We start from the raw sequence: 20,429 nt of genomic DNA, 5'->3' as shown, positions 1-20,429 counted from the left end.
AAAATTTTGAATGGTGAGCAGAGACAGCCTGGGTGATTTCTCCAGTCCAGCTCTCTTCAGGAAGTGGTGTATAGTGGGATCCATTGTTATCCAGCATAGAATGGGTCATGATGAGTTTATCGATGGCTGGTTGTTAACTGTAAGTTATGACCTCAAATTTAGAGAGCATTTGAATTCTGAAGGCTGCTTATTGCCCCTTTGTTTTTCTCTGTTCCTCAACTTCCACCTTGAAATCAACCGTTTTATGACATCTGAAAAACTGGCCTAAAGGGAGAGCCTGTCAGTTATGCAACTTTTCCAACGGTCCCCTTGTCCTGTATCCTTCCCCCTCTGTGCTGGGGCAGCGCAGGGCTCCAAGAAAGCAATGTCTGTGGTGCAGGGAGCATCGATCCAGCAATACTGGGGCTGCAGTACCTGAGTCACAAGGAGAGTGAAAAGCAGCGTCTCAAAGGCTGACCTGTGGAAACCTGGGATCTGTTCTCTAGCTCCCTTGACTTGTTTTTCCAGTCCCCTGAGCTCAGGAGGATGAGGAGTCAACTTTTGCTACTGAATATGCTGAGCAACTCCCTCAGCTCAGTGGTGGCTTCTAAGCACCCCTCTCCAACTGCCTTCACAAGCTTTTTGGCACTGGTTTGCACAGCGTACACAGCTGTACTTGATTAGATGCTGGAAAAAATGGGCCTCGATTTTCCTATTGCCTTTGGTTTCTTTATAAAATTCTATATGTATATTTTTGCTCTTAACTTTTTACTGTAGCTGGAAATTAATCCTGGGAAAAGACCAACGTGGTATTGTAGAAAATCATTCAGTAATAAAAAGAATCGATTTGTCAAGCTGAACCTGACAAATCAGAGGCAAAGCACTGCTCAGCCATGTCAGGTAGCCTTGGTAACCATCCACCTGGGCAACCACACACAAAAATGTCACTTCGAGGAGCCCGTGGGGCTTTGAAAATCTTTTTTTTTTTTAATGAGTAATAAATGGCTACAGCATGCACATCATCCAGGAAATCAACCACATCGCAAGCCTGTAGGTTCTTCAATAAAATAATTCACGTAGAGTTGATGAAAACGTCTTACCTGTACCTGTGTCTATAAATGGAAGACAATGAAGGCTCAGTATTTAGAACATCTAGTGGCTCTGGTCCAGAAGTTCTGTGGCTGAAATTACTGCTTAAAAATTTTGAGACAATAGAGTAGGTATTAGTGAAGAGGAAACACGCGTACAAAAACAGAATCAAGGGAGGACTACTTTTTTGAAAGTGAACTGAGCCACATGATTTGACCAATCTCCTTTAAATGGATTAGCACTTGGGTTATTGTTATAAGGCAAGGTGCTTTAATGCTGACAAAGGACAGCAAATGGTGAGCTTTTGAGGGGATTTCTCTTGGTGTGGGAGGACTAAGACTGCAGTCTCTGGATATGAGAGAAATTGTTCCATTTGCTTGCTTGGTTTTGGAAGGGTCTGTTGGCTTTCTTGCTGAGCGATTCGGGTTGGTGCTCTAGCTTACAACCAGAGAAATGTTTACTTTTTTTGTCTCTTATGTCTTGATCCTAGCCTTTACCTTCACAGATGTGAACAGAGCTAAGAAAAAAAAAATTCAATCAAATAGCCACTTCTTACATTATCAAGAAGAAAAAGAGTAGGAATGCTTATTTGTTATTGTAAAACACTTACCAAAACCTAAAGGTGAAATTTTTGGTTCTGGGCAATAGTGGATTGTGAAGAGAGAATACTGTCTGTACTATAGAGAGCACTACATTCAGTTTCCACAAATTAAGCATGGAGAATCTTGAAGCTGTTAATCAGTCTGGAGGGTCAGAAGTTTTGCAGAATATTCTTTTTGGTCTTTAAATTGATCCTTGTAAGGATCTCTCTGAAAAAGTAAAGAATTCCTGTACGGGACAGACATACAGCCATCATAAACGTCTCACTAGGCTGTAAGAGACTGATTTTTCTCTTTTCTATCAAGGGGCTGAATGTTTCACAGGAAAATTTTGTGGTGAGGGAGAAATAGAGTAGGTTTTCTAATAGATTACCAACAGGAGGGACTTAAAATCCTGCAAATCAGTCAAGTGGAGGAGAGATGCCAGATGGGGAAGGGCTCCCACAAGAAGGGAGTTACTGTCAGAAGTTCTGCCAGGGAATATTCCATCACTCTGAGTGAGAAACAGCATTCCTCTTCTAGGTGGGGAAGGGCAGCAGAGCTGCGATGCTGAGTCTAATCAAATTGTCCCTTTGGGCCATTATCCTGTCTCGGGTAGTGGTATAAGAAATAGGGCACGGCGTTCTTTTTCCCCCTGAATATCTTATCCCAGCTTCTCAACATCCACAGTTCAGGGACATCCAGAACCAGAGGTTGTTTTGAAACTGTTTACACTTAATCACCAATGGACCAACCTTTTCTGGGTTTGTTCAATCTCTTTTGAAACCAAGATAAGAGCAAAGCGACACAAACCACTGCAGTTTTCACAAGTGGGTAGAAGCCAAGAGAAGATAGAGGAGCACTCTTAAGACTCACTGGTAAGAGCCTATGGGAGGAGGAGCAAAGTGCAACAAGAAATTGTGATCGTCTTCATTGCATCCAACATTTGCAGAGGAATTGTAGGTTGGGTTTGTAGACTTTAAAGTACCTGACTTGTTGCTGAAGATCTTGATGTTCTCTTTCTTTTGCCATGCAATAAATGCCTGAAGAGGAACTAAGAGAAATAAGTTTCTGATAACTGGGGGAAATGGATGTTCAAGTATTTCTCAATTTGGGTAGCACAGGTACGTTTCTGGTGAGCAGATGTCGGTGATAGTTCTCAAAGCCTCCACTTACTGGGAACAAGAGAGCAAACTGCAACATGAGCAGCATAGGGTCTGAGTGCTTGCCCAGCCATCAACCTCAAGCTGGCTGCTTTAAGTTAGCTGGCTGCTGGCCTGAGCTTACAGAGGTGTGAGCAGAACCAGTGCGGGGTTTTTGCTGATGTGGGAGAACGAGCACCATTCCTCTGGCAGGTAGTCGTGTTCACCAGCTCCAGTGCTGCCAGGGCTCAGCTGACTGAACCGTGCTGTCCTGAGAAAAGATTGTGGGGAAATGGTTACAGAGTCTGTCATACGGTGGCCATGTGACATTGCCAGTTTCTTTAATTTTAAGACAGTTCTGTTGAGGACTTGTCATAAAATCTCATTTCTTGCAGTCAGGTTGATAACGTATTATCTGTTCTTTCTTTCTGATTATTTTTTTCTGGGATATACTTTTCTAAGTACATCAAACGTGGGCTATATGCCTTTACTTTCAAGGCTCTCTGTCTCTTGTCCACACCCTACTAATCATCTCATTATTAATGAGATGCTGACTCCTGCCTCTAATCTATGGCCGGTTTAAATGTCTTGCAGACAAGCACCTTCATGTTTTCTGCCTTGCTATTTCTCAGGTTTCAGTGAAGCTTTGTGCAAACACTCTCAAGGGTCCTGAATCACCCTTTGGTTTCTTCTGCAGAGTTTGACTGCTTCTTCACGCCCGGGGGCCCCAGTACCATACCCTGCCACCTCCAGCCAGGCTCTCTTCTCTCCTGTTTGCCTTCCAGCCTGCTGGGTCCAGCCTTCTCCTCTGCTCCACCCTGAGCAGAGCAGCTCAGTGCAGGGGCTGCAGCCATGCAGAGGGAGCAAGCAGCAGCGATTTTCCATGGTGTTCTCAAGCCTGCATTCAGCAGTGGTACTACCTGCAGAGTCAGCCCAGGCTCCTGCAGTCATGTGTTTTATAAACAAACCAAGTGTCAGGTTTTGATAACATTTTCGTGGTTAAGCACCCTGTGTTCCATTAAAATTGGGATTTTCCGGTAAAGTTTTTTTTACATTCTTTTTATTTTCAAGTATTGCTGTTTCCTTGCAGTGCTAGTACAGTACATGAAGGCCAGCTTCAACTACATCTTGTCTGTGTGGAAAAACTAGTATGGAGAAACTTCCAGTATTTGTTCTTTATCCTCATTCTCTATTTGCTTTTCACTATCAGTGTTTATAAATCAAAATACAATAATATAATTAAAATGTGTAATAATTTGTTTTTAGTAGAACCATTTTAATGATAGATACAGATGTTGTGGGCGCAGTGTCAGAAATCGCAGTGCTATGGATTGTCTATCAGAAACTTACCAAAAAATAATACCGGCTTCAAATATTTACTTGTACTAGGATATAGATTTATAGTTTCTTAAGGCGATATCACTTTGTCTATGGTAATAAAAAGAGTACCCGTTACGTTATTTCATGCTGATTTGTTCTCATAAAACAGCGCTACGGGCTCACCTCTTGGGAGCCATGTGGCTGCACAGGCTGGAGAAGCATCATTCTGCTCCACCGAAAGTGCTTGAGCAGGACCTTTCTGAAATCATGTAGGAAAAGATCGAGCCCTTTCCTTCCTGAGCTACAACAGGGTTTTCTGAACAATTCCACCAAAGTGGTATTTACTGGACATCCTCTTGAGCAGCTGGTCTCAGCTTACAGAGACAAGCTTCTGAGCCCTGCCGTATTCCTACAGGCTTGCGCTGGCAAATGAGAGCAAGGCTGTGGCTGAGGGAAAAAAAAACATACTATGATGTGAATGCCAGGAATCTGCTGATTTCAGGATGACTCTATGCCCATACTGTTCAGCTGTTAGAAACTGATGTCCCCATTACACAATCACTGTAATATTCACTATGCTACCTGAGGCCTTGGGACAAGATGCCAAAAGCATGCGTCAGGCAGTCTGTGCTGAGTTTAAGGGGTTCATCTCAGAGAAGAGAATGGGGGATTGATATTTCCCGTCACAGAGCACTGTAGGCAACTGTGTTCTGCACAAATGCAGCAGGGTAAGAAAATGTTCATGAGTGGCACTTATTTATTGAACTATTTATTTAACTCTATGCATCGCATATTCTCTTTTCAGTCTCTTCTGGGTAACTAGATGATTGATTATAGCATTTTGTTTTTTTTCCTAAAATCTCAGGATGCTTTAAAACTGGAAATAAGAAAAATATAAGAAAAATGTCAGGATCTCATTGGCTTAGGAACTGGTGGTGTAAATTGGAAACATTTCACTGAGTTCATTTCTCAAATACCACTCAAGTATTTAATGAATGTAAGGGTTAATTTGATCTCCTTTCTGCATGCTTGGATGGTGTCTTGATATTCCTCCCAGGTTACCTGTTGCAGTTTCCACCTTCTGTATGCTTCCTTTTTGTATTTGAGTTTTGTCGGGACATTCTTTTTTATTATTGTTGGCTTCCTAGCATTTTTTCCTGACTTCCTGCTCATTGGGATAGACTGCTCTTAAGCTCGGAGGAGGTAAGCCTTGAATATCAACTAGCTGTCTTGGGCCCTTCTTCTCTCCAGGGCCTTATCCCGTGAGACTCTTCCAGGCAGACCCCTGAAGAGGCTGAAGTCCTTTCCTGAAATCCAGGGTTGTGATCCTGCATTTTGCCCTGTTCTGTCTTTTCAGAGTTCTTCTGTCTTCTCCACCATCTCATGGTCACTGGAGCCAATGCTGCCATTGACCTTTACGTTGACTCCAACAAGCCCCTCCTTGTTTGTGAGTATAAGGTCTAGCAGAATACAGTCCCACCTCACTGGCTTCTCTGCCACTTTGGTCGGGAATTTGTCATCGATGTTCCCTAGGGACCTCCTAGACTGCTTATGTCCTGGTGTCTTCAACCAGCCAGCGTGGTTGGAGTCCCCCACAAGGATTAGGGCATGAGAATGTCAGCCTACTTCTAGCTGTCTGTAGAAAGCCTCATCCTCTTGTTCTTTCTAGTCAGGTGGCCTATAGCAGACACACACTACAACATTACCCATACTGGTCATCTATTTCATACATAACCCATCATCTCTCAATTAGTTATCTATCCCCAGGCAGAGCTCCATGCACTTCAGCTCTCACATAAAGTACAACTCCTCCTCCTCATCTTCCCAGCCTGTCCTTCCTAAGAGCCTTCATCCCTCCTTTGCAGTACTCCAGCAATATCATAGAATCACAGAACATCCTGAGTTGGAAGGGACCCTTAAGGATCATCGAGTCCAACTCTTGGCACCGCACAGGTCTGCCCAAAGTTTAGACCATGTGACTAAGTGCACAGTCCAAACGCTTTTTAAATTCAGACAGGCTTGGTGCAGTGACTACGTCCCTGGGGAGCCTGTTCCAGTGTGTGACCACCCTCTCGGTGAAGAACCTCTTCCTGATGTCCAGCCTAAACTTCCCCCGCCTCAGCTTAACACCATTCCCACAGGTCCTATCAGTGGTGTTTACAGTGAATAGGTCACCTGCCTCTCCACTCCCCTTCACGAGGAAGTTGTAGAGCTGTTCCACCATGTCTCTGTGATCCCCCCACAGATCATGGCCTTGCAGCTGCATGCACATCTCTAATTACTTATATTTATTGCCCATGCCACATGCATTCGTGTTCAGGCACTGCAGAGGGGCACGCTGGCATGCTGGTGAGTTTTCCCATAATGATGCTTTGTAGGCATTTCCTCACCTACGTGCAACTGCCTGAGGAGACCCTGCTAAAGCCCTATTTTGTTGATTTTTGTTTCCTTTTGTTCACACCATCCCGGGCCCCTTCCTGTGAGCCCTGTCTATCACCCCTTCGTTGGGCTGCTGGTAAAACTCCCCCATCATAATGTGCATAACTTTCTCTGTCATCCTATCAAATATCTTCCCTGCAGAATTGCTTGAGCCTCCTAGGGGAAGGAAAAAAAAAAAGTTTTCTTATGAATGTACGATCAGGACAGAAAATTCTTTCCTTGAATATTTATGCTCACTGGAGTTTTTCTTTTCATGCTCTACAGGAACAACTACACAATGTGTGCAACGTGTGCAGTGGTGCTAAGTAAAGGTAGCTAAGAGGGATTGTCTTTTATCTTTGACACAAACAAATGTTACAAAAGTCTATTCCAAAAACCTGAACCACACAATAAGGTTTCAGTAAAGAGAAATGGTTTGCTATGTTCACATATTTATTAATATTTCTCAGTAAACTAAAAGGTCATAGAGTTCTCAAGTGGTCAAACAATTGTCTACCTCAATGGTGATTTCATCATCTCTCTCTCTCTCCAAGTTTGAACATGCTTTCAGGTTATCCTCCTGGTCTAAATGAAGACATTAAATGCCTTAGTGTTAGGACTGAATATTTCTGAGATGCACAATTAGAATTTCACAGGAAACTGAGGAGTAAATAAAGCTGTTCTGTTCTATACAGTGAATCTATCCTTTTGGATTCAAAAAGAGCCTGTTGTCCAGGTTCATGATAATAGATTTAAACTGGAGAATAATTTAATCCAGGAAGAAGGAAAACGGTGTTACAGAAAGATTTTAATTTCACTGAGGAGGAACTGAAATGGTACAATAGCCTGATTTGCTAATGTTATAATCTGCAATAAACTAGTCTGTGTTTACTCTGGGCAAGCACTGTGCTGGTGAGCAGTTTCTGTCGTGCAGCCCTGCGAGTCCTTTATTTAAGGAGCATGTCTCCTGCTCCACAGGTTGCTTCATCACCCAGCACCTTTGCCCCGCGGCTGGGCCCTCCTGCCAGCCCCACCATTGGGAAACCAGGGAAAGATGCAGAGATGGGGGGCCAGGGCCCCCCTCACTCACTAGAAGCAGAGTTTGGTTTCTGACTTTGGTTTAGGTACAACCTCTAAAGCAGCTCTTAAAAAGTTCCTGTGTCAGAGGCAAGATATCTGTCAAAACATACAAGGTAAGTTAAGAAAAGTCAATCGGGTGTCAAAGAATATTGTATTTACAGAAGGAAAGAAATATAGGTACAGCCTTTAAAAATAAAAAATGAATAAAAAGATGTTGGGGGGGAGTGTCTAATCCAAGAGCATGTTGCAATAGGATGTGGACATCTAAAACTGAGGAAAATATACATGGAATATCCCAATTTAAACTTAGAAGAAAAAAAAAACACAAGCGTACAATGAGATCACATCAGGATGCGAAATAAAACCAATGAGGCTCCACGTGTTGGAAGGGAGAAAGCCTATATTATCCTGGATGGTATTAAACAGCAGAATCAAAACAATGAGAGTGGACGGAGGAGAATGGAAGTTAAAGGACTTTAAAGGAAGTTAAAAGACGCTAAGTAAATACATTTTGTACAACACAGAAGTTATTTTGAAGATAGGGAGAGCTGTTTCAGGGAATTAGAACATCTGCTTATTGGTTGAAATCTTAATATGCATTTATCAGGTGGTGAGGCATTAAGTTAATGTGCGCTAATTAAAACAAATGAGGGGAGAGAACTTTACTGCTCTTAAACACAATTCAGAATGTAAAGCAGGGAAACCTTTGCCCATGCATAAGTAATTCAGATATAAAGGTAAAATAAAATAGTGTAAATAAATAGCTTCTGATTGCTCAGAGAAGATTACTCATTCTGTGCTTATAAACATGACAGGGCTTGTCAGGAAGATGTGTCCATTAGGTAGACAGGAATTCACAGGTGTGCTGATCAAGTATTTTGAAGGTGTGAGAAGGAAATTGCTGTGATGTAAGATACAGTTATACTGCAAAAAAAAAAAAATCTACAAATGTAAACCAGCATCTTTACTGCTTCAGCAAAAACCTACAGAGGAATTTGATAAATAGAACATTAAAGAAAAGCCTACTAAGTGGCTGAATTCTGTAGTAATTATGGAAAATGAAGGTGTAAAGGTTTGTTTAGCTTTAGCTTCAGTGAATAAAGCAATATAAAAATGGCTCAAATTGTAAACTATTAGCTTCAAATGAAGGTAGATGTAGAAGTATATCAAAGGATGTGTACCAAAAAAAAAAAAAAAACACCAAAGAACAGAAATGCCAAAGAAAAGTTTGCCATGATAATTGTGGAAATCTATGATCTGCAATTTAAAATAGCCTAGATTTTCTTGCATGTGCCTGAAATTCTGTACCAGTGTGGATTGTTTTCTCAGGACGCAATTCAGAGTTCAAGTACTAAATCTGTAATCTTATTTTAAAAATTAGATCTGGTATGTTTGTAATGGCATACTAAATGTATTAACAGCCTATCAGTTGTAACCAGTAAAGAGTGGGTTCCCCATTTAATTTGTAAGTTCAATGTTTTGCAAAAGGATATGACTATATGTATTTTCTATTGAGTACAGAGTATCCGCAGTCAAATAGTCCTGTGGAATAAAGAACAAACATTTTAAAAGACTAGAGAGTTAAGCCCAAACTGTTAATTGGCATAGCTAAAAATCTTTGAAACTAGGAAGTTTTTAGTAGAAAGCTGAGAACTGAGCTTCTTTATAGTAATATAGGCAGTATTAAAAATGTGAATATTGTGATCTGTTACATGCACAAGGGAAGAATAAAACTGAAAATATTCTAGGAAAAAAGGAGACCTGAGACAGTGCAACAGCAAATAAGGTAGAAAAAGACTGGGCTTTCTATATTTTCATTGAGTTCCTATAAGATGATTGTTTAACATGATCAGGTATACAAAAGGAATAGTGAATATTTTCATTCGCACATGAAAATGAGAAAAGAAAAAAAGAACTAGTTGTTTCAAATTAAAATACAGCACAGGCTGTTAAAATTTGACAGTATTGGTAGGTAACTGAGACTGCAGAGAGTAAACTTTAGGAGCTGTTTTGGAGAGTCATGAAATGAAAGGACAACTCAGAGAAACTTTGAGAATGAGTGGTATATGCCTTGTGTGACCTTTTTTTCTTGTTGAACGCAGAGATATAAGTATAATTGTCCCTTTCTGAAACTGGTGTGAGCGACCCAAATCAGCTGTTGATGTGAGGCAGTGTGAGATACACAGGATTTCTGTCAATACTTCATTCCAACCTAAGGTCTTCTTTTCCTTTTACAGTCTTTTAACTTAATGTTAAAAATCACTTTCCTTACAAGTTAGTTTCAGAGTGCAGAGGTTTCAGTGTGATAGATAAGAGGTTGCTATGTTTTATACAGAAAATAAATTAAGGAAAACTGTCCAGAGTTTAAAATTAGACTGTTTGTCTAATTATATTACCCAGTTACTAGTGGATGGATCGTAGCAGCTTGGTACATGCATTATTTCTGGCTTAGTTATTCACACTGTCCTCTTTTTTCAGTAGAATAGTGGGAGTAAGGCATTGAACAAACAAGACAAGGAAGAAAAAAAAGATTTTAAAGTTGAATTGCTAACTGAACGTTTCAGAGGATTAACTGAAGGTCTATTAGAAGCTGAATGAAAAGAAAATATGCAGCTATGGCACAGTGGCATGATTATTTCCATTCACTGTTTATCTTACTTTCTTCAGCAAATGAGATTAAAAATACAATGGTAGATATGAAAATTTGTTGAGAAGGTTGCTTTTCAAAAATGATTAACTCCAAGCACACAAGAGAACCAGAGCTGTTGGGCATTTCATTGGAAACCAATGCCCTGTTATCTCATCCATGTAATAGTCACTTTAGCACTGCAAGGGAGCTGGGTGCATGAGGTGAACATGGTGTGAAGACTGTTGCAGCCCCAGAGAATTTGCATTAACTGAGGTTTAAGTGGGAGAAATGTTGTTCAGATCTGATACAGGTATGGGGTCTCCAGTGCCTGGACCATCAGGGTATTCTCATAAAAGGAGGCAGCTTCATCACCCATCTTTTTTTTTTTTTTTTTTGCCTAGCGTAGACCGAAACAAAGAAACGTATGGAAAAATAATGTATATTGGCAGGCTTGTACTAGGTGAAGGCAACTAAGTTGATTATTACCATTTAAGCTGTAAATCTATCTGGTGATAGAGACCCCGAGAAAAAAATAACACACAACAAAGACACACGTAGAGGATGAAGAAAATACCATTCCTGGAGCAATGTTGTGCCTAGAGCACAAAGACACACTGAAGGGCTGGTACCTTACAGATGCTTCAGTTACAAGAACAGATGTAGGGGAATTACATTAGGGGAAGTAGGATGGCCAGAAGCAGGGTTTTGGAGCTGCTAGCCTTTCCCAGCGCTCATCCAGTCTCCCTCACAGCCATAGATGTGAAGAAGCTGAGGCTCCTCAGGGGAGAGCGGGAACCTACCCGCTGCCAACACCAAGTGGTCCGAGTAAAAGGATCAATTTTAAAGAACTTTACTGAAAATGTTTTTCACAAGGTACAGCAAACAATTTAAAAGATGTTAAGGAAGACTGGCAGCTGGACATATCTCAGGTCCATATCTTGCTGTAAACACCAGTTAAATGCTTGCCATGGACCAGGAGTGCCAGGCCTGAGGGCAGCACCGAGCCCTGGCAAGCCTCACCGGGGGCCTCCCCACAGCCACGGGCCCAAGGCCTCTATTTAAGCTCGGCCCAGGGCCCTCAGCCCCTGCTTGGGCTGTGTCGTGCTGGAGGGCTGCTGGCCGCTGGCTCAGCTCTGCCTCTGGTGCCTCTTGCTTGGGACCTCAAGATGTGTCCTCTGTATGTGGCCTGTCCCTGGGGCCCTGGCTGGAGCTGGCCTCAGCCCCAGCCTTAGCCCTGTGCTGTGAGATGCCTTTCTGGCCTGGTCTGCCCCAGCACCATGAAGCTGGGCCTGTTTGGCCTAGGCTTGTGGTGGGACATGGCCTCCATGTCTGGCAGGGGGTGGTTGGACAGGCCCTGACGACCCATGGAGCCCCTTTCTGCCTGATGGTTTGGAGGTGGGAGCTTCTCTGCAAACACAGGCTTCATCCCAGAAACGCTGGCCTGAGGAGAGGTTGCAGTTTTATTATCTAATCACCAGTGCAAAGCTGTGTGGCTGTAAATAAGTAAGGGGGTGAGTAGATGTATTTAATTTGTTTCTTGTTTCTAAGCAAGATAGATGAAAACTTTACTTCATATTTGTTTGTGGTCACTTGAACTACCTAACTCATGCCTGGGGTGATCACTTGTAATTCTTAAATCCCTTTCCCACATAGCTTATGCTAAAGACCTTGATTTGTAAATTGTTGTATATTCTGTACTTTTAAAATGTATTTTTTTCTGCTTTGGTGGTTCCTTGAACATTAGAGTGCTTTATCTGTAATTCTTCTTCTGTTTCGTTTTATGAAGACGTTTCCTTTTCTTCCCCAAACTGAATCTAATATCTTGTAGATTAATAAGGGAAGGTTTAAATATAATACTGCAGAATCTGTAAAAATCCCTGTCCTTGGTTAGTCTTATACTAGAAGATCTAGCTCAACTTATATTTACAGAAATGCTTGGCAAAATGACTGACATCAACAATCAGTAGAAAGCCTCACTGAAGTGTAACAACTGCTTCTCTAACTCACTGCCTTTTAAATAAAAGAGTGCAGAACTTGCCAAGATGAGTGAAACACTCAGCAGAAGTCGCTGTCGCATTAGTTCTGACCCACCTTCACAGACAAATTCAGATGATTTATTTACATTACAAAACTTTAAAGACATTATATTGGCTTTCTTGACTACACATAATTTTAGATTTTATAAGATGGCTAAGCCAGGAGAAACCCAGATACTACAGCTTTTGAGCACATCAAATTCAGGAATTATCCTCCTCCCCCCCCCCCCTTTTTTTTTTGTTACAGACAGATGCCAGTGTTGAAAGTTATGTAGGAGGGAGGAAAATTGGCAGAAGAGGTAGATATGTAAATTGTCTAATGCTGTGCGTAAAGACATCCGTCATGCATTCCTGAGTAAATGAAGACTAAGATAATTTTCCATTTCACAGCTAACCTCTTTTTGGTAGGCACCTCCAGTGTTGTACTACTTTAGGATTTTCCTTAAGTGTGGGGGGCCTATGTTTAGGGCAGACTTTCTCATCTCTTTGCTTCTTATTTTTTTGACTGCCTTCCCAAACCAATATTCAGCCAACTCCCTGCCAACAGAGTCTGAAATCTCTATCAGACTTGTTTTTTTTTTCTGGTTGAAAACTTCTTGGGTGTCTGGTATCTGTCTTAAGCAGAGCACAGGGCTTAAAGTCAGGATGACTTAGAATTACTGTTCTAGAGCCTTCTAAGTATTTAGGCATGCTTAAAAATGTGATTTTTTATATGTGATTGCTCAGATCCTCCATATGAGTTTGTTTCTATTAGCCATATTGCTTCAAATTAGGATAGTACTCTGCACATTAGGCAAACATGTTAGAGGAGATCATTTGATCTTTCTGTAGGCCCAAGCGTCCTGTTTTACTTAATAGGATTTTATAAGTTCCTCAGTGTTTGTCAAGCATGTCAATATGAAGTGATAAACAGTAGTAAAGGTTGTCCTAAGCAGTCATATACATTGAGTAGGTAAATTGTTGTTTAGTAAGTACTTCAACAAATTCTTAAGACCTTAAATACAGTCTTTCCAAGCTGTGGGCAAAAGCACATCCTATTTTGTTTTATTGCTGTAGGAAGATACTTTTTATATATTTTCAGTCATATATTTTCTTTCTTCTTCCTTATTCACCCTCTTCCCCAATTTCTCAGACAATTGCTTATGTATTATACTGCATGCTACTGGTGCAAGTTCCCATTCTTCTGCAAAGGTTTAAGGCCTGTTTGTGGCACCAGAAAAAAAGACTACTTTTGTGAAACATGGGTGCTAAAAAGAGGAAACATTCTCTGCATCTTTGAGGGGATTCTTCAGTTACCTCCCTCCTTTAACACACTGATTTCCAGGCCAGCTCTGAGGTGACAGTTCAAAATATATTAGCTTGTCTTCTCTTCGAAATCAGCCTGCCAAGAGCACTCCCTTTCTCCTCAGAAAGCTCCCTCCTCAGACTGTTGCCAGCTCCCATCAGGAATACTGGCTGTGCATACCCAGCCCTTGATTTCAGTGCTTCTCCTCACTATCGCCAATGGGATGTGGCAAACCAATCTCCCTGTAATTAAGTTGGCCTAATCAGCTTCCTGGCACTCTAGTACTTGGAGGTGCTGCGTGAGGGACCAAGGCAGCCCCTCTGTCAGGCTGCAGGTACTTGATGGCTATGCTCTATAGTACATTGGCTCACTCTTCTTAGGAGCAGGTGTAAGATGGTGAGGAAGGGCCACCCTAAATGCAAACACCAGCTGCAGAGTAGCCAGGGGACTCTATCTGGAAATGGCAGGCTCATTAAAGATGATCTGGGCTTCTTAGCACAGCCCATCAGAAGTGTTTGTTTGGTAAAGTGCTAACTGGCCTCAGTTAGCTCAGCTGCTTTCAGTGCTGTTTAAGGCTATAAAACCTTATCACTGGCACTGCACAATGTACATGCAATTTGATTTAACTCATCAGTTTGTTCTCAGACATACAGCAAGAGGCTATGGAAATTGTCCCGGGGAGTCACATATGCAAATACACCCCTGCCTCTGAAATCGACATAATGACAGTGCTGGCATTAAGGAAAGTACTGTGACTTTCTCAGCAAGTTTCTCTGGGGAAATAAACAACCAAACCAAACCAAACAGAAAAACAACAACAACAAAAAAACAACTTGTTTTCTCATATGGGAACAGGTCGAGGTGTTCAGGAGTAAAGGCTTGGGTGGCTATTACCAGAGATGATATTGTTGCACTACTTTCCTCGTGTATTAGGGTTATTGGCAAGACTTCACTCAGCACAATCCCTTCCTGAACTTGCCTGGATCTAGTGAGTGTGCACTGATCACTCCTCAGTGGGATAACTAACTCTGAGTGTTGGGAAAAACTTCTCGTTAGCAGTTTCCAAACCCTCTAGCTTACAGCCCCATCATTGATTTCACTTCTGGTCTCACTGTCCTATTTTCACTGAAGCTGACACTTTTATTCGGAGTGAAGCCTCATCTGTGACCCTTCATGAGGCTTTAACTCATAATTTGGAACAATCGTTTAGGCTGAAACTTTATTACAATGAAACAGACTAAATAGCATTGGCTAATATTGCTTTGCATCTTAGTACGCCTTGTTCATATTTCTGTTGAATGATCAACTTTGTTCTAGGGTTTTACGATAGCAATGATAAGCATATAGCTAATGCAAACAGATGGGTAGATCCTCAAAGATAAATTTTCCGTGGCAGTTTTCTTCTTCCTATCTATTGGTTTTCTAAAGAAAGACAGTGGTAAAGTGTATGCCTTCTAAGTCAGAATACACAGACTTTTCCTGGATTTTTGTTTTCTGCATTGCAACAGTAAATGACCTTTAAGTTAACCTTCGTGCAGAGTAACACTGCTGTTGTGCCACCTTTCTCAGTAGGAGACAGTGATGCAGACATACTGGGAACACACTTGGTGTCTCGCACAGTGGCTTGAAACACCCTTGTGCTGTAACACAAAGACTACAGAGTAGAAATACCTGTGTCCAGAACAGCGTCCAAGGGCTTTTGTCTTCTTACCATCAATACTTCTCAGTGCAGTGTTCCCAGTGAGAAAGCACAAGCACTGTGAGCTGTATCGCCACTAGAAGACAAGAGCAGCAGGAAGAGGCAGGCGACAGTTTCACAAGTTGGTCTTTGTGGGCGGGAGGCCAGGTACCCTCCTGCAGCACCTTCTAGCTGTCCTTAAGTTTTTAAGGCCTTGACCAGACAAAGCTGACCGGATCTGGTGTTGGTGATTGTACCTCTTCAAGTGGTGGGTTGGACAACGTGACTTCCAGAGGCCCCTTCTGACCGACTTTTCTGGATTTTTTTTCTGGTGACTGTATAGTCTTTGACTGACTTACTCCCTATCAGTACAACGGCAGGATTTGAGCAGAGAATGCAATATTCCAAGTAAATCATACAGGCTATTGGAGAACTTTGATCTCAGTTTAGATAAAAAGTTTGCATAGAGTTGAAGCAAGGAGGATTTTTTATTTTTTTCAAATAAAAGTGAACTGGCTTTGTGGGCAGATAAAGAGCTATTGCCTGGGGGCTGGGATCCAAGCACTGTTCACCTACAATACAATCATATTAAATAGGTGGTAATAATAGATTACACTAACTACTGAGAGCCGCACTATTGATTACTGCATTTGTCACAGCTTAGAGCACCATCAGTAGCTTTCTGATATGCTTATACTGACTGGTGCCAGCACTTTTTGCAGTTCAGCCACAGCTGGTGGAACTTCAAGAGTTCTCCTTCCCTCTCACTGGTGGCCAGCCAGTTCCAGAGTGGTCCAACTTACAGCAACGAGAGAAACCAAATTATACACTAATGCTTCACAGCAGTGAACTTGGGCTGAGCTTTTTGTGGAATTCGAAGGGGTGGGTGCAAGGCAGTTACAGATTTATTTATTCCCAAGTCTTCTGTGGCATTCATATCTTGCATGTTCTGAATTTTCTGTCTTGTTAATACATTCTCTTTACATGTTGCGTAGCGCAAACTGGAGTATATTCATGTCCATAGAGTTGTGTGACGAGATAGTCCTCTTGGCATGCTGACGGGTGATCTCTGAAATAAATTTAATTTATTTAATTTATGACTTAATTGGGAAAAAGTTGGGGGAAAAAATCAAAGATTTCTTTTCTGAGAGATTAATGTGTGCCTGCCAGACTTCTGGAAGCACTCCTCTAGCAGTTGTTCGCCTTGAGGATGAAAGGCATTCTTTCTGGCTACCCCTGGCCGCTGCTGCACACATGGTGCAGTATTCACCATCGGGGTGAAGCAACAGCGGCCCTGGGGGTGTGAGCTCTCTGCAATAGAGCAGAGCTTTGGTCTCTCTCATAGGTTACGGGGGCCGAACAGTTCTTTGTGTGGGGATGTATCGAGGGTTCTCCAGAGACGGCTGTGCTGCAGCTACATGGCTGCATAAGCCAGGGCTGAAAACAACACGGTCTGCAAATAGAGCCGTGCAAGCTAGTTTACTAAAATCGTAGCAGAACACGGCAGGAAGACATGCAGGTCGACCGCCAAACTAGCTCCAGTAGACAACGAATCTGCAGCCAGCTTGAACGGTCTCTTGCTGGGCTTTACCAATCCTATCACTCCAAGATTATTTCTAATATTTAACTTTTTTCTCTCTGTACTTCAGACCCATAATTTTTCCTTCTTTCCCAATGCGCGTGATCGTTGCCTTGACCTTGTGAAAGTGATTTTTATAGCTCTAAGGACTGTTTGTTGTTTCATCTTTGTCTTCTCTTTAAGCCAAACAACCGTAACTCTATCATGCCTTTATCAAAGGACCTTTAGACACTTTTAATCATTTATAGTTCTCTTCTGAGTTCTCTTTAGCTTGGTTTCTTTCTCCAAGTGCTGTCTTTTTGTTGGAAAACAGCTTAAGATTATGTTTCTCAGAACTTTGTAATTTTCAGCCACAATGATAATTAACAGTTTGTTGTCCCATGCATCCCAATCCACGAGCATGGTATCAGATTCTCATTATTATAACGCAAAACCGTCGGTGTATGGCCTAGTAATTCATTACTGTACTGAACCTCAGCCTTTCTTTGTTCATGACCCAGATGTTGAACATAAAATTATTCCACAACTCAGCATGGCTTCCTTGGCCTACACAGACCAAGGAAACTTGGTCCGGAAAAAAACATTAGTGTAACATCCAGCAACAGTGATTGTTAGATAAGGTTAATTTTTTAATTAGTAATTAATTTGGACTGTGAAATTTTGGTGGAACTGACCATTATTTCAATAGCTTTTTCCTCTGTCCTTTTCCTGTGGATAATCAGCCAGATTATTAATTTATCTGAACAACAGAGAGAACACTTAGGCTGATACTGATACACTTAACTGCTGCTTGTTCATATGCTGCAATATACACAAGCCTGTGCACACTTGTTCTTAGATTACCTTTTCTTCCTTTATATGAAGCTTGTTCCTATTATAGTGTTATGGCTAAGATTTTATATGAATAGAATTCACATGTGTACTCTAATGAAGCTTATGGTGAGTAATGCCATTGAATGGTTCCCCCTGTCCGAGGTATGTCTGCAGAGCAAGAAGTGCCTTACTGTTCCAAAAAAAAAGTATCACAATATTTCTAGGTGTTAGACTCAGTGTACAAAACATTTCCAGAATGATGGCCCACAGAGTGAAAGCAGCCAGAAAAAGCAATCAGGAAAAACTGTTTTTTAGATTGATTAACTCTGAAACTTAATCAAATTTTATTGCTTTATCAGCTTTTTAGTAGAAATGTCCACCTATTACTGAATAATATGGAGAGTTTATGAGAGCAGTGGCTTCTCCTTGTAATCAATGGTGACTGAACAGAGCTCCATGTGGATGCAAACGTCCTTCAGGTACACCTGAAGGATCTGTGTAAGGGAACAGGAAATTATTTTTTGTGCCAAAGACGACCAACCCCATATGTGAATAATAGAGTATTGTGTGTTTTTTCACCAGTTCAGTGAGCAATCCTGAGAAACGTAATAAAGGAATCCATAGAGTGAAATATATTAATGTAAAAACCTCTCTCACTTTTTAACTAGACCACTACAAACTTCCCATTTTGAACAAAGGGAAAGTATTAAATTATTGCAAGACTGCTCTGACGAGGTTTAAAGGGTTTCTGTACATCAGTACCTGGTGGTAGAATTTGGTACGTGTAATGTGTGCTTCGGTCTAAATCAGGAGTCAGCAGTTAGACTCCTGCCTACGGAAATAATACAGGTGGTCATTAATTGCCAGTGTTATTTGAGCTGAGTGCCTGCAGAGACATTTCTGTATCGTGTTGCTAATGCCCTCAGACAATCATATCTTGAATTTATGTTCTATTTAGCTTATTTTACAACTTAAAAGTAAAGACCACTAAATTTCAGTATTTCAGACAGTAAAAATGTCTTGATTTCTCTGTAGAAAGTCTCTTTAATCTGTAGGATGTTACTTGTGCCCTCTCCCCATGAGAAAGAGTAAATGAATAAAGAAAATGTACAACTTTTCCTTTAGAAATGTCAAAAAGTATTGAACTGTATGAAAAATAATTTGAGCGCACACGCATATACATATAAATAATGTGTACATATAGCTACAAGCTAACTGGAAAAAACTACAAGAACAAATTTATTTCATTGCAAGTTAACATGAAAAATTCTTAAGCCTTAAAACAATGTTAGAATATAAAACAAAGTTTTTATCAAATGACTGGAAGATTACAGTTCTTCTCCTTGCGGGAAAAAATTAGTAAAACACAGATTTGATCAAATTTTCTTAGCCTGTAAGGATTTAAGTCTGTAACTTCTTCAGATGTAACATTCCTGGACTTTTCTCTGAACAGAAAACAACCCCTAGCATATGATTAAGGTTATCTGATATTTCCTGCTATATGCTTGGCACTGTTTCTTGCTCTACCTGTTTAGTAGCTACCTTAAAATATATGACCTCTTTTATAAATGAGTTTTTTGATACATACTTAAGCCCAGAAACATTCCTGTAATACAATGGCATTAAGAATATCGTTTGAGGAATCTTAAAACATAACAGATTTGACTAGGCGGAGCTGATCAAATGAATGTTGGAAGGGTCATTTTAAAAGCACAAGTCAAGCAAAATCATAGTTGCCTATGGGAGCATGGTGTAAACACCCAGAAAGGCAGAAAAATGAATTTTAGATGTGAATTTCCCAGTTCTTGGGGAAGTTTATTTTCAGGATGTAAAATTTGCTATATCCAGACTTGAACAAAATGCCTGTACATCTACATGCCAATTAACAAATTCAGTTGATGTACAGGTAAACAAGCAAAACAATTCATAGATGTTCTTTTGAAAATCTATGAAATTCAGCTGCATCAGTTAATTACTGATGCTGTTCAGCTTTCTCAGCACATTGTAAAGGAGTAAACGGGCCACAGAGATTACAGTTGTCCAATGTCCAGAGGGTCAATTCTTCCAGAGAAAGGAAACACTCGTTAGGAGAGTTTTACCTACACCTGTCAAGGCTGGAAACTTTGGTGCCATTAATTCATCTGTTAGAGCATTTCATATAGTGAAAGAGTGAGGTCCTCCGCCCTACCCTGTTCTGCCTCTCTCTGGGCCATACAGAAAAATACCTGTGCCTTGTTTGGTACATTACATACTTCAGCCTCTATTAAACAATAAATTCAAAACCCACGTGAAATATCTCTAGCTGGTCAGATGTATATGCAGTTCTTTTAGTATGTGTACACACGGAATGGCAGAACTTTGGATATGGGGATATTACTCCTATGATAATCATCACAGACACACCAAATTGTTTTAAAGGTCAGCAAAGCAGAAAATCGGAAGTGGAAGCTTACATGATGTCATTTAATAGTTCAAATAAGAAGTGGATTTTTTTATATATATATATTTTTTTTTCAACCCAGGCAAAACACTTCAAGTATTTCAGTATGAATCTGGGGAACACAGACATTTTGCCCACATTGAAAATAAAGTTTGGTGACTTGTCTTTGAAAACCTGTGGTACTTTGGAGAATGCATTTGACTTTTTGATGTATGGAAACTGCTCGCTTTGGTCAAATAAGCGTTTGGAGAAATGCAGCTTGCTTCTCAGCATGATTATTTGCTACCCAGACCCTAGCGTGCAAGTTCTTTCAGTGCCTGTGGGGAATGGGACATGCTCAATCCACCGCCACTCTGGACTGTT

This window comes from Anser cygnoides, chromosome 5 (assembly GCF_040182565.1).
Source record: "Anser cygnoides isolate HZ-2024a breed goose chromosome 5, Taihu_goose_T2T_genome, whole genome shotgun sequence".
Classification (NCBI taxonomy): domain Eukaryota; kingdom Metazoa; phylum Chordata; class Aves; order Anseriformes; family Anatidae; genus Anser; species Anser cygnoides.
Note: the sequence above shows the minus strand (reverse complement) of the source record.